General features: G+C 47.8%; 1 long non-coding RNA gene across 2 annotated transcripts; it reads left to right on the plus strand.

Moving 5' to 3' along the window:
• Positions 1–1,598: 1,598 nt before the first annotated feature.
• LOC140208669 (uncharacterized) lies at positions 1,599–10,341 on the plus strand. Of its 2 annotated transcripts, none has more exons than XR_011888864.1 (3): positions 1,599–2,260; positions 8,238–8,358; positions 9,747–10,341. It is a non-coding gene; the product is annotated as an uncharacterized lncRNA (long non-coding RNA). The 2 variants fall into 2 exon arrangements; XR_011888863.1 differs by having other exon boundaries at positions 9,764–10,341.
• The last annotated feature ends 257 nt before the right edge of the window (positions 10,342–10,598 follow it).

The following is a 10,598-nucleotide window of genomic DNA, read 5'->3' on the forward strand; positions in this document are numbered from 1 at the left end:
GCTTCCATCATCCCTGACAGCACCTTCCAGCCACCCACACATTCCTTGTAAAATTCAAACTTGATCCACACATCTCTTTTAAACTTATCCCCCCCCACTAACATTAGACATTCGGACCCTAAAGAGAAAGATACTCTCTGCCCTAAATTTACTAAACTATGAACTTCTAAAAGTTTATGATATGTGATGTCTCTGCTTCTAAGGAAACGAATGGAGAAAGCTCTGACTGTTATCTGTCGGATTGCCCAGGTCCCCAAACCAAAGGTCTCAGCTTCCCGCCTCAGTGTGGGCATCTTGCTCAATGTGAGGACCTCTGCTGTAGAAAGCTCCAGCTCAGTTCTAGCCTGCATTCAGCCCTCTGACCTCCGGGCTGCCTCAGTCCAGCTGTCTTTAAAAACAATTTAATTAAATTCATACAACTTGTTCCTGCTTAGGTAAAGAAGCTGATCCTGAATTGCACAGTGTGTGCCTTCCTGATGGTAACAGTGAGAAGAGGGGCATGACCTGGGAGTCCTTTGTGATGGATGGCGTCTTTCTGCGGCATCGCTCTTTGAAGATGTATTGGATCTGGTGCCCATGGTGGATGGGTGAAGCATGGCCCAGAGCAGTTCAGGACATATCCCAACCTGAGGAGGTTTTCCTCTTTCCTGACAGCAGGAGGCGACACTGAGAACGGTTCTCGAATCAATGATGTCCTTTATCTATTCACTCTCTGCATCCATGGCCTCTCTGACTCCCAGTCGGGGGAGGGGTCATACAACAGCGACCGGTTAACATCCTCGGGAATGCAAAGAAATTACAAACTGCACACAGACGTCGCCAGAGGTCAAAGTCCGATTCGGGTCGCTGGATTCCTTCCACATGGAGTGGCAGTAAATCGCCTGCGGCCCGTGGTGGTGGGGAGGGGGAAGATCGAATCCAGATCCGGCGGCTGAACACGGTTACAACAGCGGCTCAGTGCCGCTGCTGCTCCGCCCAAATTCGCTTCGGTCATCCTGCCGCCATGGAGTTCAGCCTCCGGCAGAAATCTCCAACACATCTTGATGTGAACAGTATCTGCAGGGATGCATCACAAACCCGAGAGAATCTGCAGAGGGCTGGAGATCCAACACAATGTGCACAAAATACTGGAGACACTCAGCAGGTTAGGCAGCATTTATGGAAATTACGTTTCGGGCCGAGTTCCTCCAGCATTTACTTCGTGTACGTTGCTCCTGGGGTAGATCGCTTGAGGGACAAAAATCTGCGGTTATCACTTCTCCGACCTACAAGGGCCACTTTGGGATTTTGAAAAAAAACTATTCTCAAGGGAATCTGTTCCCCAATTGTTGCTGGCTGAAATCCCGTCACAGCTTTTCATTCACCGGCCCGGCCCTGCCCTGCCCTCGATACACTCACCATCCTCCCCGGTCTCCCCAGTTTCAACATCCCGTGTTAGCCCGCGGACCCTCGTTCTCGGGTTATTCGTAATGACTGGACTGCTTATCTCGCTGAGGAGCTACATTCTTCAGCGAGCACCTCCGTAAAATACAAGTGCTGATTTGTTGTAACCGCTTTTGACGGAAAGGAATCGAAGACTTTCGGCAGGAGGGAAGGAAGGGAGCGGGGTTACCGACGGAGTGGGGGAGAAGCAGCAGCTCAGACAGCATCGTGTGCTATCCATTCCCCCCACAGACACTGCTTGACCTGCTGAGCTCCCGATTCCCTAACACTGCTCGGACCGGACGCTGATTTGTCCCCGGGCTCCATGCAGAGGCGCAGCCCTCCCCGTAATTCTCACTTGTGCTTGTTCGCAAAAAAGAAGCTGCTGTTCTGCCCTACTCCCAGCGGTGCCCGCTCATTTGCCGATCCGCCAGCGGACAGAGCGACATCAGCGGCCCAAGTCGATACCGGTTCCCGTCAGCCGAGGGCGGTACTGAGCCGCCGTTCTGGTTGGCGGAAAGCGAGCCCAGACTGGATCAGAATCGGATCTTTCAGGGTTCGGGACTCGGGCCGGACCAGGATCGGAGAAACGGAACTCTCGGGAATCTGGATTCAGACTTCGGGGTCAGCTCATTCATGCGGAGCCGGAGACAGCGGCCAACGCTGATTGGATACATTCCGGGGTTGGCACGTGACCTTCAGCCTCCCTACCATTGGACAGACATCATGTCCATCTCCAGCAAGCCCCTCCCCTTTTCACTGGTCACGATGCCAGCAGGATGGAGACTCTCTGTCCGGACGCTCGTTCTACGGCCCAACCCGTTGATGTGAAGCCAAGGTACGTCCCTGAGCCAGTCCCACCTGCCAGCTGAACCTTCCAAGTGTCTTTTAAATGTTGTTGAACACAGGAAATGTTGGAGAACCTCAACATTTGTTACTATAAAACAGATGTTAATATATCTGCCTCAACCATTTCCTTTGACAGCTCGTTCCATGTGCTGACCGTCCTCTGGGTGTAGAAGTTGCGCTTTGATTCTCTAGCCTCTCACCTTTAACCTGTGCCCTCTGGTTTTAGAATCCCCTACACTGGAGAAACTAACAGTGCTATGCTCCCACAGTACTCGGTACAATGCCATGCTCTGTTATACCAAAGTGCGACACTCCCTCAGTAACACCCTTTCCATCTCAGTGAGATGCTCTCTCAATACCACTGCCCACTAGTGTGACTTGCTCTCTTTCTCACTCACGTGTCTCAGGGGTTTTTTGAATATGTCATCAAGATGTGAATTTTACCACCAGAACTAAGGTAAATACTTATTTACACCTGGTGATGAGGGGGAGAGCACAGCAGCTGCTGTTAACCTTTCTCCCATGGTGGGAAGTCTAAGACTTTAAATAGAGTGGAAGGCAAGATGTGGAGAGAGATCTGACCTGAAATGTGACACCTCCTCCCTCCACAGATGCTGCTGTACTTGCTGACTATTTCAGACATCCATCAGTTTTCTCAGCTCCAGCTGCAAGCTGAGTTTGAGGAGTTGGGTTGTAAGTTAAAGGACAGAATCTCCAGGGTGCTGAGGACAGGAGTCACAATGTCAAGTTGAAGTTGTACAAGACATTGGTTTGATCACAACATTTCAGAGAATGGTGAGGGGGGTATGGAACGGACAGGAGGGGTTTGGAATGGACAGGGGGGTATGGAACGGACAGGAGGAGTTTGGAATGGACAGGGGTGTTGGAACGGGCAGGAGGACTTTGGAACAGACGGGTGTTGGAACGGACAGGAGGAGTTTGGAACAGACAGGGGTGTTGGAACACATGGGAGGGGTTTGGAACGGACGGGAGAGAGTTGGAATGGGTGGGGAGGGGTTTGGTCTGATATGGATTGATGGAGTTAGACAGAATAATAGTTCAGCCCAGACTAGATGGACTGAAGGGTCTATCTCTGTGTTCTATTGCTCTAAGACTCTACAACACTGCAGTTGGTATTTTGTTTGTTGGGGGAGAGAAGTCTGATTCTGGGGAGCTGAAAGCATTGCCCTAGTGATTAAAGGTGGACAGACATGGGGTGGGCAGGGGGAGATACTCGCAGGAACTGACTCCCGCGTAATTCTGCCATGACTGTCTCAATCGCAGCTGTGAACGGAGTGGGTTGCGCGTGGGGTGAGCTACCTCGACCTGTAAGATCCAGAGCTGAGAAACTCCAACAGAGGCTCTGAAGCCCTCATCTGTGTGTAGGAGGGATACACCAAGGTATACTACATCTGCGGAAAACTTGAAAGACTGTCCCAGGACAGAGGGCTCTGGTGAGCTGCTTTCGGTGGCCTGTGCCCCAGTAGGGGTGTTGGGCTTAAGTAGGATCTCATTTTAAGTAGGCTTCTCTCTGCTGTGTCATTTCAGCCCTGGGAACTATTGGACATGGGGAATTTTTGGCAGGAATTCCCCATCGCAGGGACCTGACAGCCATGGCCCTGCATTAATGAATGTCCTATAACGCCTGCAGGAACTGACTGGCTGGTTGTGTGGTGCCCTGGAACTGTGCAGGTTCTTGCTGTCTGTGTGGAGTTTGCACATTACTCCAAGTGAGGTCTCATGAGTGCCTTATAGAGCCTCAACATCACATCCCTAAAAATGAATGCTAACATTGCATTCGCCTTCTTCACCACCGACTCAACCCATCTAAATAATAGTCTGCCCGTTTATTTCTTCCACCAAAGTGCATGACCATACACTTTCCGAGTTTGTATTTCATTTGCCACTTCTTTGCCCATTCCCCTAAGCTATCCAAGTCTCTCTGCAGGCTCTCTGTATCCTCAACACTACCCACTCCTCCACCTATCTTTGTATCATTGGCAAATTTAGCTACAAATCCATTAATCCCACAGTCCAAATCATTGACATACATCATAAAAAGCAGCAGTCCCAACACCGACCCCTGTGGAACTCCACTGGTAATCGGCAGCCAGCCGGAATAGGATCCCTTTATTCCCACTCTCTGTTTTCTGCCAATCAGCCAATGCTCCACCCATGCTAGTAACTCCCCTGTAATTCCATGGGCTCTTATCTTGCTAAGCAGCCTCATGTGCGGCACCTTGTCAAAGGCCTTCTGAAAATCCAAATACCCCACGTCTACTACATCTCCTTTGTCTACTCTGCTTGTAATTTCTTCAAAGAATTGCAGAACCTCACTTCCCTGACACACTTGAATGTCCGGTATACTGCAGACGTCTTTCAGTGTGAAGACTGATTCAAAATACACATTCAGTTCCTCTGCCATCTCTGCGTCTCTCATTTCAAGCGTCATTTTGTATTGGTCCTATATCTACTGTTGACTTGCTTTTACACTTCATATACTTAAAAATGCTTTTAGTATCTTAGAGACATAGAAACCTACAGCACAATACAGGCCCTTCGGCTCACAAAGTTGTGCCAAACGTGTCCCTACTTTAGAGATTACTAGGCTTACCTATCCTCTGTTCTTCTAAGCTCCATGAACCTATCCAAAAGTCTCTGAAAAGACCCTATCGTACCTACCTTCACCACCATTGCCAACAACCCATTCCACGCACTCACCACTCTCTGTGTAAAAAAACCTACCCCTGACATCTCCTCTGTATCTTCTCCCCAGCACATTAAAACTGTGTCCTCTTGTGGCAACCATTTCAGTCCTGGGAAAAAGCCTCTGACTATCCACATGATCAATGCCTCTCATCATCTTATATACAGGTCGACCTTCACTAATCCGGCACCATTGGGACCTGAGGAGTGCCGGATTAGTGAAAATGCCAAATTACAGGAGGATCACATTAAGCATAATCAGTGCCGAATCATCGAAGGAACTGGATTACGGGTAGTTGGATTAGTGAAGGTCGACCTGTACCTCTATCAGGTCACCTCTCATCCTCCGTCGCTCAAAGGAGAAAAGGCCGCGTTCACTCAACCTATTCTCATAAGGCATGATCCCCAATCCAGGCAACATCCTTGTAAATCTCTTTTGAGGTTAGTCGCCAGCTTCCTTTCATAATTCATCTTTTCCTTCTGAATGACCTTTTTAGTTCTGCAAGTTTTTAAAAGCTTCCCAATCCTCTATCTTCCCACTAGCTCTGGCTTCCTTGTATGCCCTCTCTTTTGCTTTTACTTTGGCTCTGACTTCATTTGTCAGCCATGGTAGTGTCCTTCTTCCCTTGGACAGTTGTCCTGTCCAAGACTGGAAGAAGCTGCAGAAAATCGTGATCACGGCGCAGCACATCACACAAACCAATCTTCCATCCTTGGACTCACTTTACACCGCACGCTGTCAGAGCAGTGCTGCCAGGATAATCAAGGACACAACCCACCCAGCTGACACACTTTCGTCCCTCTTCCCTCTGGGAGAAGACTCAGGAGCTTGAAGACTCATATGGCCAGATTTGGGAACAGCTTCTTTCCAACTGTGATAAGACTGCTGAACAGATCCTGACCCGGATCTGGGCCGTACCCTCCAAATATCCAGACCTGCCTCTCGGTTTTTTGCACTACCTTACTTTCCATTTTTCTATTTTCTATTTATGATTTATAATTTAAATTTTTAATATTTACTATCGATTTGTACTCCAGGGAGCAGGAAGCGCAGAATCAAATATCGCTGTAATGATTGTATGCTCTAGTATCAATTGTTTGGCGACAATAAAGTATAAAGTAAGTAAAAGTAAAATTTCTTCTTATTTGGAATATATCTGTCTTGCACTTCCCTCATTTTTTGCAGAAACTCCAGCCATCGCTGCTCTGCTGTCCTTCCTGCAAATGCCCCTTTCTAGTCAACCTTGGCCTGTTCCCCTCTTGTGCCATTGTAATTTCCTTTATTCCACTGAAATACTGACACATTGCATTTTATTTTTTCCCTCTCAAATTTCAATGTGAACTCCATCATATTCTGATCACTGTTCCCTAAGGGTTCCCTTAAGCTCGCTTATCACCTCGGGATCATTGCACAACACCCAATACAGCACAGCCAATCCCCTAGTGGGCTCAGCAACAAGCTGTTCTAAAAAGCCATCCCGTAGACATTCTACAAATTCTCTCTCGAGGTCCAGTACTGGCCTGGTTTTCCCAATCCACTTTCATGTTAAAATCCCCAACGATTATCATCACATTGTCTTTTCTATCTCCTGCTGTCATTTGCAATCCACATCCCGGCTGCTGTTTGGAGGCCTGTATAAAACTGCTATTAGGGTCCTTTTACCCTTGCCATTTCTTAACTCAACCCATAGAGACTCTACACATTCCAATCCTATGTCATCTCTTTCCAATGATTTACTATTATTTCTTATTCACAGAGCCACACCAGCCCCTCTCCCTACTAACCTATCTTTCCAATACACCGTATATCCTTGGATGTTCAGCTCCCAATGGCAGCCATCCTTTAGCCAAGTTTTAGAGATGGCCATAACATCATATATGCCAATCTGTAGCTGAATTTCAAGATCGTCCATTTTATTTCTAAGGCTACGTGCATTCAAATATATCACTTTCAGTCCAGTATTTGTTGTTTTCTGTTTTAACTGCACCATGCCTCTATTGCCCTGTAACTCATGCCACTGGCTGTGACTAAGCCTCATCGCCTGCCTGTTCTTTCTATCATCTCTGCTGAACGCTATCTTTGATTTATTTTTGTTTTCCCCTTCCTCAATCCTATCACTCCGGTTCCCATCCCCTCCGCCAAATTAGATTAAACTGTCTTGGTCTTCTGAAGACCAGTTGATGTAACCCAGTAACCCTTCAGACCCCCGAAAGGCACTCCTTCCATGGGGGAGGAGGGTATCAGACTGCTAAAGGCACTCCCTCCACAGGGGGGATGTGGGAGTCTGTGAAATGCTCCCTCTGTAGGGAGGGGGAAATGAGACCGAAGGGCGATGGGCCTGTGAGGGAGATAACTGCAGAGCTGCAAGGGAAGGAGAGGGGCAGTGGTGCTGATGGATTGCTGTCCAGAGCCAGCAGAGGTCAAAGCACCGAATGGCCCCTGGTTCTGTTAGCAGTAAAATAATCAACATTTTCAGAGTTGCCTATGATTTTTTTAGCACTGGGCGCAATCATCTCTGAACGAATACCATCAGAGAACGCGTCCCAACTCCTCACCTGGTGATCACTGAGGGAGATTTCCCATCCTCCTGAGTCCATTCGGCTCTTTATGCCTGGTCTTGCTCTCCTATCAGCCCCTTGCCCTGCTATAACCCACCCCTCAGTGCCCTGCTCTCTCCAGATTCCTCAGGAGCTGCCTCTGGAACTGAGGAATCCTGATCCTGGTAAGGCGTTGGGCAGACCTCGCTTGGAGTACTGGAAGCAGCTTTCAGCTCTTTATTGAAGGAAAGATGTGCTGAAATTAGAAAAGGTCCAGAGGAAGTTCACGGGAAGGAAAGGGTTAACATACGAGGACCGTTGGCAGTCTCTGGACCCATACCCACTGGAGTTGAGAAGAATGAGACCTATCATTGAAACCTATCAAATATTGTAAGTCCCAGATAGAGTGGATGCCGAGAGGATGTTTCCAAAAGCAAGTAAGTCTAGGACCAGAGAGCACAGCCTCAGAATAGAGGGATGCCCCTTTAGGACAGAGATGAGGAGGAATTTCTTTAGCCAGAGGTGGTGAATCTGTGGAATTCATTGCTACAGACGGCTGTGGAGGCCAAGTCATCGGGTATATTTAAAGCGGAGGTTGGTAAATTATTGATTAGTAAGCGTGTCAAAGATTAAGGGGACAAGATAGGCAAATGGAGTTGAGGGGGATAATAATGGTGGAGCAGACTTAATGGCCTAATTCTGCTCATGTCTTGCTATAATAGAAACTTGCTATATAGAAGCCTGAATTATGCAGTTGTTTCCAATGGCTGGACATTCGCAAGGCTGTGGGACTGGACGGCATCCCAGGCCGGGTACTCAGGATGTGCACAGCACAACTGACAGGTGTGTTTACAGACATTTTTAATCTCTCTCTCTCCCAGTGCAGAGTGCCCTCCTGCTTCAAATTATCCACCTTTGTCCCTGTACCTAAAAAGACCAAGGTAGCATGCATGAACAACTGCCATCCTGTCACATTCACCTCAATAATAAGCAGATGCTTTGAGAGGCTGGTCAAGGACTACATCTGCAGCATGATACCACCCACACTGGACCCCAACAATTCACCTACCGACACAACTGATACGGATGACACAATAGCCACAGCTCTACACACCATTCTTACACTTCTGGAAAAGAAAGATGCTTATGTAAGAATGCTGTTCTTAGACTACAGTTCAGCATTCAACACCATAAATCCCTTCAGGCTCAACAAGAAGCTCAGAGACCTCAGCCTTCGCCCTGTCTTGTGCAGCTGGATCTTGAAGTTCCTGTCAGTTTGCCCTCTAACCCTCAACACAGGAGCCCCTCAGGGCTGTGTCCTAAGCCCCCGCTTTACTCTCTGTATACCCATGACTGTGTCGCCACCCACAGCTCTAATCTGCTAATTAAATTTGTAGATGATACTACACTGACTGGCCTTATCTCAAATAATAACAAGGCAGCCTACAGAGAAGTCATCACTCTGACACGGTGGTATCTAAAAAACAACCTCTCCCTCAATGCTGCAAAAACAAAGGAGCTGTTGTGGACTACAGGAGGAATGGAGACAGGCTAACCTATATTGTCATCAATGGATCTGGGGTTGAGAGTGTGAAGAGCTTCAAGTTCCTCGGCATAAACATCACCAAGGATCTCACATGGTCTGTACATATCGGCTGTGTGGTGAAACAGAACCTCTTTCACCTCAGATAGTTAAGATGTTTGGTGTGGGCCCCCAAATCCTAAAAACTTTCTACAGAGGCACAATTGAGAGCACCTTGACTGGCTGCATCACTGCCTGGTATGGGAACTGTACCTCCATCAATCACAGGACTCTGCAGAGAGTGGTGTAGACAGCCCAGCGCATCTGTAGTTGTGAACAGCTCAGGACAGTTACAGAGACAGGTGTGTAAAAAGGGCACGTAGGATTATTGGGGACCCCAGTCACCCCAACTACAATCTATTGCAGCTGCTACCACCTGGGAAATGGTAACCACAGCATAAAAGCCAGGACCAACAGGCTCCGGGCCATCAGACTGATTAATTCATGCTGATACAATTGTATTTCTATGTTATATTGACTGTCCTGTTGTGCATAATATTTATTATAAATTACTATAAATTGCACATTTAAGCGGAGACACATCGTAAAGATTTTTACTCCTTGTGCATATGAAGGATGTAAATAATGAATTCAATTCATTTCTCCTCCCCTCTAATCCCACCCACCTCTCCTTCTGCACACCATCGAGACCTGCTCGCACTTTAGAAGTACTCCCTGAGCAGGATGTCAGTGGGTATACATCGGGTGATGTCTCCAAGCTGGGACAACGTAAAGCTCCCAACATCTGGTACACATCCTCCCCCTGAAGCGTCCCAAATGAAGATTGACGTCACCTTGGGTGTTTATGAACAACACAAGAGGTTTCCGAGGAGTGTCAATGTAAACTTTCGACTCACAAAGAAACACAAAATGTTTCCTGGAGACTGGAGCAAATGCAGAGCCGGGAGAGGGAGGCGTGAAATCCACTGATACAGACAAGTTGATGGTTAGAGCAGAGAGTCGGGTACAAACAGCAGGTCTCGTTCACTGAACTTTAGAAAAGAAACTCAGCTGTCCTGAGCCTGACTGTGCCTGCCCTGGTATTGTGTTCTGCACTCAGTGTTCACCATGCAGTCTCCTCTACACTGGATGTCCAAACACAGCCTGTAGCAGTGACCCTGAGCTCCGACTGCTGTCCCATTAGCTTGCAATCTCATTCCCACTGTTCCTTGTTGCAGAAAATCCAACCATTCAGATTCAGATTTATTTATCACATGAACATCGAAACACACAGTGAAATTTATTGCAACACACATAAAAGTTGCTGGTGAACGCAGCAGGCCAGGCAGCATCTGTAGGAAGAGGTGCAGTCGACGTTTCAGGCCAAGACTCTTTGTCAGGACTAACTGAAGGAAGAGTGAGTAAGGGATTTGAAAGTTGGAGGGTGGGGGGGGAGATCCAAAATGATAGAAGAAGACAGGAGGGGGAGGGATAGAGCCAAGAGCTGGACAGGTGATTGGCAAAAGGGATACGAGAGGATCATGGGACAGGAGGTCCGGGA

The sequence above is a fragment of the Mobula birostris genome, chromosome 2 (genome assembly GCF_030028105.1).
Source record: "Mobula birostris isolate sMobBir1 chromosome 2, sMobBir1.hap1, whole genome shotgun sequence".
NCBI classification, from domain to species: Eukaryota; Metazoa; Chordata; class Chondrichthyes; order Myliobatiformes; family Myliobatidae; genus Mobula; species Mobula birostris.